We start from the raw sequence: 21,546 nt of genomic DNA on the forward strand, positions 1-21,546 counted from the left end.
TGTATTTGTCAAGAAACTTATTTTCATTCTGTTTCAAACATTTTTTCAAAAAAATTATTTTCAAACTTTTATTTATACGTGGTACTGAAAACTTCAGTAACAAATTCAAGGAAAATATAATAATAATAATAATAATAATAATAATAATAATAATAATAATAATAATAATAATAATAAGTAGCATTCGTATTCCTGTAGTGTTCTGTATTGCACTTTCTAGAACAGAGATCGGCAACCTTTTCAGACTCGTTGGTCACATTCAAATTTTATTTTTAATAATCGGGCCGCAAGCTTTTAATTAATAGAAAACAGTGAGAGAAAAAAATACTTAAGTTATGAATTTTTATTATATCAATCTTAAAACACAATGAAATATTTAAAGTACGAGATATGAAACAATGAAAATGAAACTCAATGAAAAATTATTATCACGTAAAAACAAAGTAATATAGTTTTATGCATTAAGCAGGGAGACACACAATATGTGTGTCTCCCTGCTTAATGTGACTTTTGTGATTGTTTTTCCTTAGCCAAATTATCTAGATCCACTCGTATAACCTACGGTGAATATTTTCTAACGAAAATGCGTTCTTTAATATTTCATTGTGGTGTAATTCCAAAACTTTTGTCGGTTGGTACGTCATCAATGTCGACATTAAAAGGGTGCAAAAATAATCGCATTTCGATGCTATTTTTATGAAAATCCACAAACCTTATTGAATATTCCGTTTGTAAATCTTCAATGACACCAACAAAAGTTTCCTTTCGTGTTTTCCATCCAACTGTAGATGCAGATTTGCAACGTATACAATGATGTAGATTTTCTTCCATCATATGTTTCTTCAACAGACATGGTTTGCCTTCAAAAACTTTTATGTCAGAAAACAGTACTGACAGTAATTGGCTCTGCAGAGTCAAATTAAGTTCATTAAGGAACGTTGTAATATCTACCATAAATGCAAGAGAACATAATCCAATTTTTTATCCCATAGTTGTGGGACAGTATTTTCGTGTTCCTTCATGAAAATATCTATTTCTTCACGTAAATGAAAAAATCTTTTTAGCACAGCAACTCTACTTAACCATCCAACAGTTGAGCAGTAGATAACGTCCTCTTGAATGTCCATAACGTCTTTTCTTAATGATAAAATTTTACAGACCACATGCCATTCAAGTATGGTCAACCTTTTATGGGCCACCAAAAATGCACGTTTGGGCCGCCGGTTGCCAACCTCTGTTCTAGAAAATTAGCAGTGGAAAAGAAGGAACGCGCACTTGAATATTTTTTCTTTCTATCTTTCTAGAATAATTGAATTAAAATAATATTCATTCGCTGAGAATTGCTCTTTAGACTATATGGTTTAATAACTCTTATATGAATAATATAGGGAAATAGGATTTTATTTTCGAGTAGGGAAGAACATTTCAATATCCTACAGACTTAATTCGTTTTTCATGTTTTTGTATTTTTATGGTAATTCCATCCAGGGCCGGATTTAAGATTGATATAACTTCTAAAAGTCCCCCCCCCCTCTACTGAATAACGTTTAGATTTAATAGTTGTTTGGAGGTCCTTATAATAATGTAAGGCCCCCAAGCTGTAGCTTGTCTATCATCTGCGTAAATCTGGCCATAATTCCGTTCAAGAAAGGTTGTACTATATTACTACAGTGGATAGCCTAGTATCTTTTTTATCTCCTAAACTTTGTTTTCGAGATTAAAATGTATTTCAGAAATCTACATATCCGAAAATAATAACAGCAACTGTGTCTTCCCTTTTAAAAGCTTGTCGCATTATCTTTCATTTTACTTCCTATATGTATTTCGAGTTTCCTTATCTCTGAAGGTACTTCGCAAACAAACTCCTGAATGACTTGCATATTTTTCTTGATTATAATACGTAAATTTTCTAGTGAATATATTCAAAATGATAATGATTGAAATATTGATGAAGGAACAATACATGGATGGTTGTCCTGCCATCTACCGGTCATAAATGAAATTAAATGTTACGTATGCATACTTTTAACGAACCTGTACTTTTTAATTGAATAATAATAATAAAAAAACATGAAAAAATATGTTCAAAATATAATAAATCTAAATGTCAAATACATAACCTAATAACCTACCCTATCACCTGCATTATTTATCTTTCAATCGGTATATATCAGAGATGTTACAGTATTGTTATTTAAATAATTAACATACTGTATATTTATATTATTCATATGGTGTCTAGAGTTAGTACATATCTCACTATCCAATTTCCGCTGAGAATTTTTAAGATCTTTTTTAGTTACCGAAATTTTATACTATAAAAAACACATTATTTGTTGACAATTTTAAGTGCCTGAGAACATGTCAAGAGTATAAAAGCAAAGGAAGTTGATTCGTCTAACCATGGGAACTCGAAACAGTCAATGCCCTTTGATATTCCCATGATATCAGCAAAGAACGAACTTTAAACACTATGACAAACAGGAGCGAAATGACATGTTTAAGATAATTTCGTAAACAAATGATTCTAGAAATAAAACCCTTTCCCATGTTCATATCTGGTTTTACAACATATTTTACAGCGCTATGTATTCATTTATCTAATTCAACATAAATGGATGCTGAATTGGATATTAAATCATTTCTCGTTAAAAATTACTCAGTGGAACGCGAATATGTATTTTTGTTACGAATTTCGTGCGCAGTCATTGCAAGCTACGAACAACTGCGCATTCTTTGTCGTCTGCCATACCATAAACGGAAGATACTTTTAACATAGTTCATTCTTCGGCATACTTAACTGATGATATTAGTCTTTAAACTTAAAATTTGAATCGAGAATTCTTCCAAAATTCGCAAAGGTATGATTCATGATCGTAACATAAGCATAATCGTAAAATCGATATTTGAATTTTGTAGACCTTTCCAATCTTGTCATATTTGATTTGATGCTGAAATTGAAAGTGCAGCAGTACTAGTTGTTGGCATAATTAATTTAAATGTTCATATTATATTATATATATAATTTCAGTTGAAATATATAATTAATTCTGACAATTGACATTTATGTCTTTAGGGGTGAAGCAAGATGCTTTTCATATTCCCCGCTGTCTGTTGTGGTTACAGTGAAGGTAAAATTTATGAGCAGTTTGCTCGCCCTGAATGGGTATGGAGATTATGCATCGCTATAGGAGGCTAATATAGCTTTTGGTCTTCTATATTTGAATATGTCCGTTGCCTCGTATGCTGAACCAAATCGTTGGGATGTGTGGAAGTCTTTAGGAAAAACTTGGATGCTAAGGGATGTAGAAAAGAGAAAATATAGGGAATATTTGTATCTCTATGCAGTTGATTGTTTCTAACATACCACGGGGCGTTCAGAATCATTCTCAAGCACTTATTCCGCACTCGCTGTATTTTGATAATGTTAGCATTAGAGGTGTGGCTCCAGGCCAGAGAGGCATAGGTGATTATAGGACGAATCATCATCTGGGATAGTTGCAATTTGATTCTGTTGCTGAGTTTGCTATTTCTATTAATTAGCGGATAGATCTGAGCTATGGCTTTAGATGCCTTTGTGCACGCAGACTTGGTGTGCTGATTGAAAGATAGTTTTTTGTCGAGAATTCCACCCAGGTAATTTGTTTCTGTCTGCCAGGGAATTTTAGTATTGAATAGTAACACATCTCCTGCAGGAGACATTGGCCTTTTTGAGAAAAGAACGGCTGAGCTTTTCTGGGGGTTGACTTCCAATCTCCACTTGGAGAACCAACCCTCCAGCTTTAGAATGTTTTCTTGAAGCTGGAGGAAAATGAAAGTATGCTTACTGCTTTGTTTAAATTTCACTGAACATTACTTTCTGGTAATGAAATGGCGTTTGAGAGATCTGGTTAGTATTGCCGTATCGTCCGCATAAAGGGCCAAAATGGAAGTCATCGAATTGTGTGGGATGTCTGACATGTATATAGAGAACAGCAATGGAGCCAGTAGAGATCCATGCGGCACTCCAGCAAAGATATGGCGCTGGGAGGATGTAGAACCGTTGATTTTTACTTGCATTGATCTATTCTGAAGATATGAATGGATTAAATGAACCATTTTTAGTGAGGTACCGGCTGAGATAAGTTTGTGCAGGAGTCCAAAATGCCAGATTTTGTCAAATGCTTTGGATAAGTCTAGGAAAACAGCTCCTGTGCACTGGCGCCATTTATAGCTGGTGGTGATGTATTCCACAATTCTGTGGATTTGCTGGGTAGTACTATGGTGTTGCCTAAAACCAAACTGTTCTTTAGGGAGGATGTTTAGGTCATTTACTGAGGTTTGGAGTCGTGAGAGGATGACCTTCTCTGCAACCTTAACCAGATTTGAGATGAGACTGATTGGACGATAATTTTGCGGTAGGTGTGGGTCTTTGCCTGGCTTATGCATAGGAATTACGTCAGCCAGTTTCCAGGTGGAACGAAAATAGTGAAATCTTAAAATTGCATTTATTATACTGGTCCGGTGCACTACTGCTTTTCGGGACAGAAGTTTAATCACCCGATTAGTAATGCTGTCTGGCCCAGGAGCTTTTTTGTTCTTTAATTTTTTAATAATGTCATATATCTCAGCTGGAGATGTTGGTGCAATATGGACAGTGCTGGAGATAGGAAGTTTGAGTGAGTGTCTGACCTTGCTGTGAATCTTATATATGTGGTCAAAGTCAAGGTTTCCATACGAAGGCCTGCATTGCTCCTCTAAGTTGTGTGCTATAACTTCTGCTTTGTCTACATAACGTCTGCTTTGTCTACATCTGTGTGAGCAAGGCCCTGCTCAGAGAATATTGAGGGGAAGTGATCTGTCTTTGTTTCTGACATTTTTCAGTAGTCTCCAGATGGAGTGATAATTAATTTCAATGTTTAATTTATTATAACTTGTATATATCAAAATTAAATTATGGTGTATATATATAGCTGCTCATTATTTAATATATAATCATATGGGCGAGAATATACGCATACCTGTATATTTATTTATTGACTTACTTACGTTTACCATAAAATTAAAGACATAGCTTAATGTAATTTACACGAAAATCTTATAAATCAATAATTTATACTTCATAATCAGTTGTCCAAGAAAATGAAAGTATGCTTACTGCTTTGTTTAAATTTCACTGAACATTACTTATTCAAACCTATAGCTATACTTATACTTATTATTATTATTATTATTATTATTATTATTATTATTATTATTATTATTATTATTCCTGACACCTTCAAGGAGTCCGAAGACTCATCGCGGGAGGACACCTACAACTGTTTCAACCACTATTTGCATTACACTTTTCTTTTGCTTTTATTTAATTTAAGATTGCGTGAATATTGACGTTTATACCATTTAGTTAGAAAACTCCAGCATATTTGCGATGTTCGATCTTATTAGCCAATAAATAAAACCAAAACTTCTAGATGATCACGGCCGCACGTGCTCTATTCCAGAAATTCCCAAAATGCATTGCGCATTTTATCTTATAACCAAAATGATTTGCATTTATTTTCCTCTTTATAAGTTGTGATATAACAAACTTTAAACTGCGACATCTGGTGTAGAAGTCAAAATTTAAATTTATATCTGGCAAGAGAGGGCAACTAAACTGAAAGAATAGCTACAAAGATAATCTTCTTACAATGCGAGGCAGTTATCATTATCATTTTACTCCAGCATATTTGCTTGGAGCAAGTGCTCTGGTGTGTCCCGCTAGATCCATTCCTGGATAGGAGTCACATAAAAAATAAATTATTTTTATAAATAATTAAAGTATAAGACTACATCATTTTTATTAAAAATATTTCATTATATTTTTATTTAAAACCCAAAAAATATCCATTTTCTAATATACCATATAATATTCTACATGAATTTGCTATTATAAAAAATGACCGAAAAGTAAACACACGCATATGTATATATCTATATATCTATATCGTATTCAAAACACTAATATTTAAAATCTAAATCTATATATATATATATCGTATTCAAAACACTAATATATTTAAATATATCGTATTCAAAACACTAATATTTAAAATCTATATATATATATCGTATTCAAAACACTAATATTTAAAAGATGGTGGTAACACAATGCAGTGCATTTAGCGAAGGTTGACTGAAGTGCTCAGAATCTCAGTGCCAACTTTTCTTCAGTGGTTTTATTACAGTTTTTCTCCCCTGGCGAAGAAATATCTGATCATATGATTTTTCTCATAAATGCTTTAAAATACCGTATTTGGAACCGATGTAAAAACATCTCCTCACTGAAAGAAAGAAAAAAAAAACTACGTCTATTTCATTCGATTCTTAGAACAGGAAAGATACCTTTTACGTGAAGAACTGTTCCTAAGGAAGTGGCGTAGGCCACCAACAATTTGTCACAGAGGAAAATTAAAGTTAGCATTTATCCCTAACTTTTACGACTGTTTTAATTCGGATTTTAACTTATGACTGTCGATTATTTCCTCTTTTTTTGGGGACTAACATACAGCCACACACTCACGCTATACCACTTAGAGGAATTAATGGTTTTCACTATTTCTTGATGTATTTATTTTAAGTGTACAGGGGTGGCTCGTGCACAGACACTACGGAACTGCAGCAGCCCCAATTTTTCTTGATATATAAATATATTTATTAATTTATTTATATTTGCTTGTAATATTTAATTTTATCATCAACAATCCTATGCAATTCTCTTATTTTGTATAAAAAATAATAAAAATCCATCTTGTAGCACTTAGGAGGGCGAAGGACGCTAGCAGCACTGTGTTTACCACAGCGTCATATTGCTACATGCGCAAGCATATGCACGTCAGAGTGAGATGCAAGCTATTAGCGTAATGCGGCACTGTCCGTCGCGCAGTTTCACTGTTGTTTATATGCAGTTTGAGCCAGTAGTAAGAGTGTTCGTAGTGCTTTAGTGTTTACTCCGTCTCTTTAAATATTTGGACATTACAATTAAAGACATAACATTTGTTATAGTTTTTATTTTAGAACATTATTGGGGTTATGATAATGGATTTTATTTAAAAATAATTTTGAATTATACCAAACTGTATAATTTTATTGATAATAAACAATATTTTTTCATGTTTAATTTTAAAAAAAAAAATTTTTACCATAATTTTGATATTTTATCCAAACACGTATACACTTGTACTTACAGTGTGTATGTATATTTCGAAAGTTGCAGCACTCCCCACGATTTCAAGCCACGAGCCACCACACTGCTAAAACGAATCTCATATAATTAAGTTTTTTTGTGACAACTGCTGTTCTTATAGTTCTTATAAGAACTGGGCGATGGACTGAGTCCTTGACTCTTTATCCCGTCATCTGAATGAAGTAAATCTGTGTGGATGAAGTGTTATTGAGCTAAAAAAGCTCTAGTCATGGCTGGGTAACGGCAATAGCCGAGCCTCAGTTAAAACTTCATTGGCTAGCATTGCCATTTGTTACCCTGGAAGTCCTAAAAAGGACTTAGATCTCTTTTTCGACAACTGCTGTATAAATTGGTTCACATGTTTACCTCTACTTTATCTCTACTATCCACAACTGTCAGATGATTATTAGAAGTAGGTTAGAGTTTGTAGGTCGAATCAGACAGGCATAAATATTTGATCTTTAAGTATTCCTTTGATTCTCTGTATCATTCAGTAAAGTATATCCGATTAGTAAAAACTGTATATTAAATCCCAACAGCCAGTATAAAGCTACAACATCGGGGAAAGGAATTTGGTATTAGGAGAGGACCCAAATTGTTTCGTGCTTCATTAGAAGAAGTCTTTAAGGACATCTCATGGGAAAACTATGGAATTCACATTCAAGAAAAAATCTCAGTCAACTTGCGTTTTGTAGATGACATTGTTCTTTTAGTGAAAAAATAAAGAAGCTCAGGAAATGCTAAATGAGTTTGATAGAGTGAGGAAAAAAAGGTTTAAAGTTTAAAATAATTAAACGAAAACTGATACCAAATTCAGATAATATCGAACTAAAATTGACAGATGATCCTATTGAAACTGTGGACTATATTTAAGTAGATTAAATTAATCTAATTAACCAAGTGGCCTTGGTTAATTAGATTAAGTTAAAAAGATAACGAAATAAGTAGAAGAATCACACAAACATTTTGGTTGCATAAAGATTTTATAACACCTCCCCCCCCCCCCTTCTTCAGTTTGTTTTGCATTTCATTTTATCAAAAAGTTAGGCTTTTTCTCTATTTAGCAGCCTTGGTGTGTTCGCCGAGTCTAAAAGTCTGTTTACAACTTCATGGCCTACGTAGGCCATGAAGTATGCCTTTATTTTATCTATATTCTGAAAGAAAGAAAAATTGATTTTTTCCGAAGAAACATCCTTTTTCTTAATCGACTAAGCATTATGTCCTGATTATTAATTCTTCTGTTTCGCAACGGTAAAAGCCTCCGTAGCTCAGTCAGTACGATGAAGCCGTTTGGTCGAAAAGACCTAGGTTCGATTCCCGTCAGTGACGGGAAGAACCTTTATCTGGTCTCTTTCGACTAAAGGTGAGTTATGCGGTCTCATACGGGGTAGGAGTTTTTTTCTTCCCCCAGAACAGGCAAACCGGCCCCGTGAACACACACACACGGATTACAGTCCTAGCCATGTGCTGGTCCTGAGTCCGATAAAATTGGGGGGGGGGGGGGGACTGCACTCTTGTCAAGAAGACGCCACAGTGTCTCAAGAAAAAAAGATATTATACTGTGAGACATTCTTTGAAACTACGGGGTCACGCAATGTCTTATATAACATTGTAATAAACAATAAGCTGGACCAAGGGTAGGGACACGGTCAACAGGGCGACGGACAACGGAATAAAAGATGAAATATGCAATTCTATTCTGTTGATCTATTGCCAGGTAAAAATGAGTTAAAAGAACGAGATAAACAAAAAAAAAAAAATTGAAAAATCTCGCTTATAATTAAGTGTATTTTTATTGTCTGAAGAAGTATTTCTGAGCTTCACTGCGTAAGGTGTCTTGTTTGGCAATTTATCATTTGGGCGTTTTGTGTGCGGTTATTTAGTTTAATACGCATTCGCAAGATATTTTGACTTCTATTAAACACTAAGTCTAGTTGTTTGTTTGTTTATTACATCGTTTCCGATATTTGTGTCAACGTCACAGTTACCACTTCAGTGCAAAGAACAAGTTTCAGTAAATAAAAGGTATGCATTCAAAATTTATAATCTTAATCGTATACTAAATTGTATACGTGACATCAAAATTAATTTAAATAAATTTCAAACTCTTGATTATCTCTCAAATGGAACAAATTGCTAAGTACAATTATATAGAAGTATAGAAATATTTCGCTATTGATATGAATTTTTTCAGTACTATTTGAAAAATAGTACTGAAAAAAAATCTTAATTATATCAATAGTGAAAACGTTTTTTAATTTTATTTATATTTCTTGTTTCTATTCTTCAGAAAATTCAAGAATATTAAGTCAAAGAGACAAGGAAAAATATGCTTGGAATGGGTATCTTTATGTTGAAGACAAGATTGATAAGAAAGGTTCAATTTTGGCGATGTGAAAATAAAAACTAAGGATGCAAAGGTAGAATCTGGACGAGTGTCGGTGATGGATCGCTAATTTCTGAAAAACAGGAACACACATGTAGCAGTTCTGGAAATGTGGCCAGAGTAATAAAAGTTAGTGCAACAGCCAAAAAATTAGCGGATACGACAATGAGCAACCCATCACAAATCAGAACTCAAGTTCTACAAAATGTTTTTTCTGCGGTAGAAGGAATGCTTCCAAATCACAGCAGTCTGTGCAGAAATATTCAAAGAAGAAGATTAAAAACTTTAAAAGCCCCAATTAATCCTGATTCTAGGGAAACAATAATTATTCCTGAAGAATACTTAAATTATGAATTCAGTCCATCACCATTTGAACGTTTTTTATTGGCTGATTCTGGATCAGAACAGGTCGACCCCATGAGAATATTAATTTTTGGTCGTGAAAGCCCTGCGTGTGGAGCCAAAGCATGAATGAATTATTTATGGATGGCATATTTTTACTTTCTCCCCCTCTTTTTGCTCAAATTTTTGTTATTTTGGCTAGAAAGGATGGAGGTCCTGTTTTCCCTGTTTTATATTGTTTATTACCTAATAAGACTCTTGAAACATATAAAATAATTTTGTGTATGATACACGAAATGTGGCCATTACTAGATCCAAAAAATATAAATGTTGATTTTGAAATTGCCATTCATCAAGCGTTACGTATAGTATTTCCACAAGCTAACATAAATGGTTGCTTTTTTTCATCTCGTACAAAATCTTCGTAAGCATTTAGCTTCATGCAGTCTTTTAACCAGATATAATTCTGATGCGCAATTCGCTTTAAATTCAAACACGATCACTTCGCTTGCTTTCGTTCCAGAACAAGATATTATTTACGCTATTTCTGAACTTGAGAATCATTTATCCAATGAATTTGAATCAATTTTAGAATGGTTTACGAACACATACATAGGTCGTCTAAGGAATAACAGAACCACGGCTCCACTGATTTTTCCCTCAAACGTTTGGTCTGTGTACCAAAGAACAATAAATGGAAGCGATAGGACAAATAATTTGGCGGAAGCCTGTCATTGAAAAGTAAAATTAAGCTTTGGCATCCAAATTTATGAATTTTTATAAATGGACTACAAAAAATTCAAAAAAATATGATGTTGATATGAAAGAGCAGTAGCAGGTTTTCAACATGAGCACAAACGTAGACGTTACGATGAAGCTGACCAAAGAATTTTGAAAAAAGTTATTAATTGCGATAGGGAAAATATAATAGAATATTCACGTGGTATTGCATATAACTATAATATGAATTAATAAATTCAAAAAACTTGTCTTGAATTTCATATACTTTTTTGTTTTATTGTATATATGTAACATTTGTAAATATGTTTGTTAATTAACTACATTTAAATGAGAAAATTGTTGGAGTACATGGTCATATCTTTTCAGAATGTTAAACAATATAGTTAAAATGAATCTAAATATATTTATTTTTTTATTAAAACCTATTTAATTGTATACAGCAGATTTCTGATTTATCTTACGTGGTTATTATTAAATACGAAATAAACATCTAAATTTGATTTTTTTTTTTTTTTTTTGTAAATATTAAAAGCATAGAAAAGATTAATCGAATATCCTACTGGTTTTAATTTAAATAAATATTTATTTTTCATGAATTCGCGTTTATTTTCCGAAATTAAAATATTAGCCTTTTTTTTCCCCTGAATAAATAATGCAGTACAAAACGAGAAATAGTTTTTATCTTGAAAAAAAGGCTTTATAGAGTGACTTTGTAAGATTGATAGAAAAATGTTTTTTGTTAAAATAAATAAATAAAACCTATTGTGGCATCATTGTAAAAAAAATGGATAATGAGCCTTAGAAACAGTGTATCATTATTTAATAATTACTTCAAATATGAAATCCTCAATCAACAATAAACCATATACATCGGTCCTCAATCAATATTAAACCACTATAACTTGAAGGAAATAAATCCGCACGTAGTAATTAGGCTTAATTTATTGTCCATTTTTCTCTCTTCCAAAACCCCTCTAAACATTTCACCCCTTATATATTTCCCTATATTCACCACTCACCTGATATCCACGTGTATCGTCTTCTCCACACCTTCATAATCGGACTCCTTAGCCGAGTGATCGGAATCCGTAACAGGTACCTACGGTAAATCTCAGCGCGCGTGACGATAGGCATCCCTACTGCTGAGCCGTAGTGGAGCGTCTAATTGAGTTCTTCCTCTCCGTGCCGGGAGTGTCGCCCGGCAGCTCGCGAGGACCAAGTGAATGGGAGCAAAAGTGTGGCCTTCATGCGTGGGTGGATGTGACCGAAAGGAAAGAACGAAATCCGAACAGTATGTGTGTGTGTGTGTGTACTCTCTCTCTACCCGTAACAAATATCAAAAACACCCCTATGCGAAAAAGATGAAAATACTAAAATATATTGATATATCACCGTCAAATGCAAGTGTCATGTTTTCTATTGATCTATTTGAGAATTTTTCTCGAAATCAAAATTTCTGTTGACAAACATCACTGTCAGAATCGGAAGTTTTATTTTAGTTCGATCGTCTATTCAAATTGCTAGTAAATGTAACCGAGCATAAAATAAATATTTTCATTTCGATTTACATTCCGTCTATTGACACTACACATTTGGGTATTTTTATTCAGAGAAGTATAAAATCGCTCAACTGTATATAACGTTCATATCAAGATAAACAATTTACCAGCGAAAAATGTTTCTGTGTTCGTCTCTAAAATAGATCATCAGTTCCAAATTTCATGCTTCAAATGGCTAGCTTTGTTCAAAATGCTTCAAATATGATCCATTGCCCTATTTAATTATAAAGCGGAAAGCAAGAAAAGTCACTGAATTTTCCTCAGTTAACAGAGCCCTTCAGCTTTACAAATATCCCTAAAATTTTCAGAAAAATCGTTTTATGATAACAGAATATTGTCAAATGTAACCAGAGATATCTGTATTATATGCATGTTTGCTATTTCTGTTTCAAGATTTGTTAAATAACATTTATAACTAAGCATAGAAATACGCATAATGTTTAATCCTAAATATGTGAAATACATAAAAAAAAAAAAATTATCTAGACCAAGATTTTTAAAATATCGCCGACAAGCTATACAAGACATTTAGAGTTGAGAGTTTTTTCTCTAACGAAAGATGAACTAATTATAATATATCATGTATTTAATATCTCCTACATTTTTATTTATTTTTGTATTTTGTATTTTTGTATAAAAAGGGTTAAAATAAGAAGAATAAATAAATATATGTATATATATAAAGGAAGAAATATTCATAGCATAATTTGCTCAGTTTGATTAGAAACAGTTTTATAAATCAGTGACTAATCTCTAATCAAATCTGTACTTAGCTATAATTTTAAAAATTAATTACGTTTCTACATAATATTTCGTTTTCGATATTCATATCTTTTCCTTTAGTGAGTAAAACAAACCAAGTTTATTATTAGTTGCTTTCTTAGAAATGAAAGCGCCCTCTGACGATATTTTTATCGGTCTTAAAATTATTTGAAGATTATTCATATTCGTATGGAAGATATTGTAAATGCATCCATAATTGAGAGCCAAAATTTATCTGGTAAATTTTAAATTGTGTTCAAGTTTATTATTTTTTGGCTATAAAATATGATTGCATTTATAATATCTCCCATATCAGTAATCAACTTGGCCAAAGTGAAGACTTTCAGGATTTATACTTTGTTATCCATATTCGTTCCATTAACACTAAAAATACATAATGTATTTTTGCATTTTAGTTATCACGTGAATTATCATTTTGAATTTTAGAATATCAGATTTATGATTCTGACATTGAAATTCCCACAAAATGGGAATAAAATAAGAGTAAATGAAGCTTGCCGAGTAAAACAAATGAGATCTTATTGTTATTACCTTGTTAGCATTTTGACGTCTTCATTAAATCAATTAAAAAAACAGTACGTAAATCATACTGAACTTTTTATAAAACTTTTATAAAATTTCCAAAAATAACTTTTATCACTTTTATGAATTTTTCATGTGCTTTTTACTTAATTAATGATAAAATCGTTGTAATAACTTATGCTAAATTGAAGATGTTTCTAATCCGGGTAACTGCTACATAAGGTTTGGAAATCTCAACGAATAAAATTACAATAGGGCACCTATCGGGCATTTTTCTCATTCATAGTGATAAACAAATGACGGGAGAGAAATAGAATTTGTTTTGTAATAGCAAAATCAAAAATGAAGAAATAAGAACTAAAACAAAATTTTTAGATATTGGAGAAAACATACTTCGAAAGAAATGGAAATGGGCGGGACACATCACAAGACTCAAGGACAATAGATGGACAAAAATTTTACTAGAGTGGCAGCCATATGAAGATAAAAGATCAGCTATCGTGAAAGAAGATGGTCAGATGAATAAGAAAAACAGTTAGAACTCTTTGGCCCCAACAAGCTCAGGATAGAAACAGATGGAGAGAATTGGGAGACAGCTATAGCAGAAGTGGCTATAAAAACGGTTAAAAGAAGAAGAAGAATAGCAAAAAAGCGCAAAATTATTTTTATATTTTACTGTTTTTAATATAAAGAAGTTAATTAAAATATAGATTTTTTTAAATTAAAAATAAATTTATATTTCAAAATTTCTTGAGTATTTATGAAGTTTATAACAACACCACTTATTTTTCTTTTTAAGTTTATTATAAAATATTAAGAAACTGTAGCTGAAGTATATAGAAAAATGGTTATGAATGATCAATCGACCGTGAGATGCGGTGATTGATTCATTAATGCCCTTGGGGGTAACGGATGGCAACAATGCAATGCTGTACCAATGAAGTTTAACTGAGGTTCGGCTGTTGCTGTTACCTCCTTGGGCGATGAGTTTTTGAGTTAGCTCTCTTAAGGTTTTTGCCTTAAGGGAGCACTTTGAGTCTCCGGGGAAAGTGTTCTCCGGCACGGCCCGCTGAGGGGCTTTGTCGGTGAATTATTTTCCTCGGAATTTGAGCGGTTCTGCTCAGTGGTCGGGGAGCCCGTCACTGAGTGGAACCAACGCTGAGATTAGGACGGTCTTTCGCCCACTATGGAGTGGCCTAGAGATCGTCCGTACGTATATTTTTGAAATTTCACCTTTACTTACATAGTCGGTGATTGATTCATTAATGCCCTTGGGGGTGATGGATAGCAACGCAAAGCTGTACCAATGAAGTTTAACTGAGGTTCGGCTGTTGCTCTTACCCACTTGGGCGATGAGTTTTTGAGTTCGCTCTCTTAGGGTTTTTGCCTTAAGGGAGCACTTTGAGTCTCCGGGGAGAGTGTTCTCCGGCACGGCCCGCTGAGGGGCTTTGTCGGTGAATTATTTTCCTCGGAATTTGAGCGGTTCTGCTCAGTGGTCGGGGAGCCCGTCACTGAGTGGAACCAACGCTGAGATTAGGACGGTCTTTCGCCCACTATGGAGTGGCCTAGAGATCGTCCGTATTTTTGAGATTTCACCTTTACTTACATAGTCGGTGATTGATTTTATATGAGATGCCCATATAGGGTAACGGATAGCAATGCTGAACCAATGAAGTTTAACTGAGGTTCGGCTGTTGCTGTTATCCTGGGTAAATGAGTTCGCTCAATTAGGTTTTGACCTAAGGGAGCACTTTGAGTTACCGGGGAAAGTGTTCTCCGTCGCGGCCCGCTGAGGGGTACGTGCCGGTGAATTATTTTCTTCGGAATGAGCGGTTCTGCTCGGTACTCGAGTTTCACTGAGTAGAACCAACGCTGAGATTTGGACGGTCTTTCGCCCACGAATGGGTGGCCTAGAGATCGTCCGATATTTTTGAGATATCACCTTTACTTACACATTACCGTGAGATACGGTGATTGATTTTATATGAGATGCCCATATATATGAGATGCCCATATAGGGTAACGGATGGCAATGCTGAACCAATGAAGTTTAACTGAGGTTCGGCTGTTGCTGTTATCCTGGGTAAATGAGTTCGCTCTCTTAGGTTTTGCCCTAAGGGAGCACTTTGAGTTACCGGGGATAGTATTCTCCGGCACGGCCCGCTGAGGGGGTACGTGCCGGTGAATTATTTTCCTCGGAATGTGAGCGGTTCTGCTCGGTACTCGAGGTTCACTGAGTAGAACCAACGCTGAGATTTGGACGGTCTTTCGCCCACGAATGAGTGGCCTAGAGATCGTCCGATATTTTTGAGATTATCACCTTTACTTACACATACGGTGATTGATTTTATATGAGATGCCCATATAGGGTAACGGATAGCAATGCTGAACCAATGAAGTTTAACTGAGGTTCGGCTGTTGCTGTTATCCTGGGTAAATGAGTTCGCTCTCTTAGGTTTTGACCTAAGGGAGCACTTTGAGTTACCGGGGAAAGTGTTCTCCGTCGCGGCCCGCTGAGGGGTACGTGCCGGTGAATTATTTTCTTCGGAATGAGCGGTTCTGCTCGGTACTCGAGTTTCACTGAGTAGAACCAACGCTGAGATTTGGACGGTCTTTCGCCCACGAATGGGTGGCCTAGAGATCGTCCGATATTTTTGAGATATCACCTTTACTTACACATTACCGTGAGATACGGTGATTGATTTTATATGAGATGCCCATATATATGAGATGCCCATATAGGGTAACGGATGGCAATGCTGAACCAATGAAGTTTAACTGAGGTTCGGCTGTTGCTGTTATCCTGGGTAAATGAGTTCGCTCTCTTAGGTTTTGCCCTAAGGGAGCACTTTGAGTTACCGGGGAAAGTGTTCTCCGGCACGGCCCGCTGAGGGGTACGTGCCGGTGAATTATAAATTATATATATATATATATATATATATATATTTTCTTCGGAATGAGCGGTTCTGCTCGGTACTCGAGGTTCACTGAGTAGAACCAACGCTGAGATTTGGACGGTCTTTCGCCCACGAATGAGTGGCCTAGAGATCGTCCGATATTTTTGAGATATCACCTTTACTTACACATACGGTGATTGGTTTTATATGAGATGCCCATATAGGGTAACGGATGGCAATGCTGAACCAATGAAGTTTAACTGAGGTTCGGCTGTTGCTGTTATCCTGGGTAAATGAGTTCGCTCTCTTAGGTTTTGCCCTAAGGGAGCACTTTGAGTTACCGGGGAAAGTGTTCTCCGGCACGGCCCGCTGAGGGGGTACGTGCCGGTGAATTATAAATTATATATATATATATATATATATTTTCTTCGGAATGAGCGGTTCTGCTCGGTACTCGAGGTTCACTGAGTAGAACCAACGCTGAGATTTGGACGGTCTTTCGCCCACGAATGAGTGGCCTAGAGATCGTCCGATATTTTTGAGATATCACCTTTACTTACACATACGGTGATTGATTCATTCAATCCAATACCCTTGGAGGGTGAGGGATGGCAATTCTGTAGCCAATGAAGTTCTAACTGAGGCTCAGCTATTGCTGTTACCCTCCTGCCATGATCAGAGCTTTAATAGCTCAATAACACCTTATCCCTACACTGTCCTCTACAGATAACGGGGAATATGAAAAGCATTCTTGCTTCGCCCCTTTAAGCCAGTCCTTATAAGAACTGAAGTATATATATACACATATATCATCAATTTTAGAAATTATAATTGTGCAGGTTTCAAAGTACGTGTTGTTTGGAATTTTGTAATGTAGTAATATAATATAATACATTAATGTTTTAATTAATAAGGAATAGGATGAGCTATTTTCTTCAGAACCAGGAGATTTGAACTGCTTCCTAAAATAAAGATTTAATCCCAAAGACGCCTAGAAGGTCTAGCTGTTTTATTGCACTTTGTGTGTGTGTGTGTGTGTGTGTGTGTGTGTGTGTGTCCTAACTCACCTATTTTCTGCAGTCAAGCTGGCGAAGGTAAAAAAAAAAAAAAAAAAAACTGTCGTAATCTGTCTAAAAAAAAGAAACGGAAATTACCAGTTTCACGAGGGGAGGCGAGTTCCCACGCGCTGGTCTGCTTCTTTTGACGTTTTCCTCTTTTTACTCTTAAACCTGCGGAATCGTAAAATGAGCGTTTCCCTCATTCAGATGCTGTCGCAAGCAACGCTTCGATGATTTTGTCGCTGTGCGCATGTGCACAAGTGTGAGAGTGATGATCGGGATGGCGTGGCGGTGTCTCGTCTGATGTGTAGGAGAGGAAGTGACGAATTAGGCGTCACATACCATCAAAGGTCATCGCCGGCTAGGCCGTAGATTTTTGTCGCTCCTTAATTTTCTTGAGTTCCACCGACGGCAGGGTTGGTCCGTCTTGTCTCAGCTGTCGTTTGTGATTGATGATCTTAAGACGCATGGGAGGGATGACGGGAGGATCCGTGATACTTGTTAACCGTCTTTTTAACTCGGTACATGTAATTAAGGTGGGCTAAGAGGGATACAGCAGTTAAGGGGATCTGTCCACGCACCCCCCTCGCCTTACGCACTTCAATTCAGTTGAGGTTCCTGCCTTATTGGTAATGAATTTGCTTGGTTACATAAACAAGTAGAAATGTTAAGCTTAACGGAAAGGGTTATTATCCCTACCTAAAAATATTTCAAATATTGGCCATAATATTTCTCAATTGATATAATGGCTACGAGAAAAATAGCAAATACGACAAAGCTTAGCATATGGATAACGAATCAGAACCCATGCGTCTTAAGATCATTAAAAAAAACTGAAGAAGAAGCCCGAAACATGTAAGCATGTTAGGCTTAATAGTATGGGTTATAACCATTCATATAAATATTTCGAATACTTACTCATGATATCCCACAATTCATAGCAAGGCCACAAATAAGACCATGAGCTTATCATGTAAATAACGAATATCTTAATGTAAGAATGGTGCATATTATGAACAAGTGTTTATAATATGCACCATTATAATATGCACAATATATGTATATATGTATATAGATAGATATATGTATATAGATACATAAGGATGTATATAGATATATACATCCTTATACACATACGTACACAACTTCGCTACATACTGAAATTTGTATAGAGCAATTAAGGGGGGTGGTGACACGTCAGTATCAAACTCTTTTTTTGTTAGTACACTAAACATGTCTGTTAGATGGTCCTTCAGTCAAGAAGTAAAATAAAAAAAAATGGAAAGGCAGTTTTTCTAAGGAAAGGTCCATTTCCTTTGAAGCCATGTCAACGGACGGCCTTGATCCTGTATTGTGCACAAGGGCGTGTCCGGCATTAACCCTGAAAAGTGACCTTGAGAATGGAAGGTGTAAGAGTAGCTTGAACGTAATAACAGCCTTCAATCCCACTTCTCACCGGATGGGTAAAAAAGCACGACGAAAAGAGAACACACAGCTACTGGTAAATGAGGGTGGGGGAGGTTAGTAATACCACGTGACCAGATTTCATGATTACCGACCAAAAAAAAAAAGAGGACTCTTCTATAGCTAGATTTACTGAATCGGTCTTTTTTAGCCAGTACTAGAAAAAACACCAAAATACTGGAATAAACTTGAAAATTCACTTGTAAGATATATAGATGTATATAAGGATATATGTAAGATATAAAGATATATGCAGAAAATTTATGTTGGAGATTGGATTACCTTAAGCAAATTCAAATGGACTTTTCTGGATTATTTGTCTAAAAGTTAATACACTAGCTGAAGGTTGGAGGCCTTAAACATTTGAGTCGCTAACAGTTTAAATATGCGCTGCCTATGCCTAAATGAGATATTTAGGTAGAGGCAATGCCTCTGCCTAAATATTTCATTAAATCTTTCTTTCACAAACTAAACGAATTTAAACAACTCTCGAGACTGTAAAAACTTCTAGTGATGCCCCAGCAGCAAACTAATAAAGTTCAAATCACTTTTAAAGACAAGTAAATAGATTTTGTACATTAATAATAAATGATAAATGCCTTTAGTTGCAAAATGTCTTCCTTATCAGTCACATTAGGTAAGTTTTATAATAACATAAGAATCTTTTAGTACGTTTGGATTTTTGCATAATTAATGTGGCATGAAAATGATCAATTAAAAAGACAAAAAAGTGTCGAGGCAGGAACGCGGATATGCATTCTAAATGGCTGTAAAATATTTCAGTTAACATCACTGAAGACATGAGACATTCTATTAATATTCAGTCAGATTTATATTTTAACACTCTCAGACAGCTTTAATTTTAACAGAACTCTGAATTATCATATGAAGCAGCCATCAGTTTGTCATATGTTCCATATTCATATTCATATTCATAGCTCTGATATTCATAAAAAAATTAGCATATCAAATAAATTGAAAACTTTATCTTAATTTATTTATTGACTTAAACAAAAGAAGTAACCACAAATTTCTGGACATTTAAAACATTTTTTTGTCTGCCACTTTGTCTGCCCTCTTAACCGAGTTGCTTCTCTACAAATCTTTAATCATATTGAGTTTATAATAATGATGCAGATGACCTCTGCGGAAAAAATATAATATTTTTTAACACATCACCTTCATGGAAAGTCTGTTCACAGCATTTTCACGTACATTAAATACCTTATAAGGACTGGCTTAAAGGGGCGAGAATGGCAAGAATGCTTTTCATCTTCCCCGTAATATCTGTAGAGGACAGTGTAGGGATAAAGTGTTATTGAGCTATTAAAGCTCTGATCATGACAGGAGAGTAACAGCAATAGCCGAGCCTCAGAACTTCTTTGGCTACAGCATTGCCATCCAGGGTTTCATCCATCACTAGTTCTCATGCACTTCTCCTACATTTACAGTTCTTAAAAGAACTGGGCGAAGGACTGAGTCCTTGACTGTTAATCCCGTCATCTGAATGAAGAAAATCTGTGTGGATGGAGTGTTATTGAGCTAAAAAGCTCTAGTCATGGCTGGGTAACGGCAATAGCCGAGCCTCAGTTAAAACTTCATTGGATACAGCATTGCCATTCGTTACCCGGGAAGTCCTAAAAAGGACTTTTCTTCCTCCTTCCCCGCACCCAACTGCTACATTTACACAACAACAACATTAACATTTCTGGCTAGATGGGTGAAGCAAAATTGCTTTTCATATTCCCCTTTGTCTGTAATGAAAGAATTTTGAATGGAGTGTTTGTGAGCTATATGCTCGCCCATTGAGGGCAGTGAAGTTAATTGTGTCCAGCTGAACTTAAGATAGACCTTGGTCTTTTATATTTGTTGATTTCTGCTTCATTATATTCCGAGGTTTCCTTGATTAACGGGTTTGGATGGTTACTTGTCTTGGTAAAGAAATTCTCAGCTAGATTTATGACAAAGGAAGAGATATAAGGGATATTAACTTCTCTAAGGATCTGGGTGTTTCTTATAAACCAAGGGGCATTCAGAATCATCCTCGTGCACTTATTCTGTAATCTCTGACGTTTTGGAATGTTTGAATTTGCGGTGTGGCTCCATGCTGGGGATGCGTAAGTGATAACCGGTCGAATTACCATCTTGTAAATTGTTAATTTTGTTTGCGTGTCTAGTTTACTTTGTCTGTTGATCATAGGGTAGAGCTGAGCTAAGACGTTGGATGTCTTTGAGGTAGTGTAACTAATATGTTTGCTGAATAGGAGTTTACTATCAAGAATCACTCCAAGATATTTAACTTCAGTCTGCCATGGAATCTTTACTCCCAATAAATAAATATCCTCCATGGTATGGATTTTCTTTATAGTAAACAATATTGCTGAGCTTTTCTGGGGGTTAACTTGGATCCTCCAGTCTGCCATCCACTTTTCTAAAGTGTGTATGCTAGTTTGTGGTCTTTTAGTTGCCAGTTTTGGGCTCAGTGATCTTGCCATCAGTGCAGTATCATCTGCATATAATGCAGTGAATGTTGTTCTTGGGTTCAGAGGGATGTCTGCTACATAGAATGAAAATAGAAGAGAGGTGC

This window comes from Typopeltis vanoorti, chromosome 14 (assembly GCF_054136105.1).
Source record: "Typopeltis vanoorti isolate ZY-2024b chromosome 14, IOZ_Tvanoo_1.0, whole genome shotgun sequence".
NCBI classification, from domain to species: domain Eukaryota; kingdom Metazoa; phylum Arthropoda; class Arachnida; order Uropygi; family Thelyphonidae; genus Typopeltis; species Typopeltis vanoorti.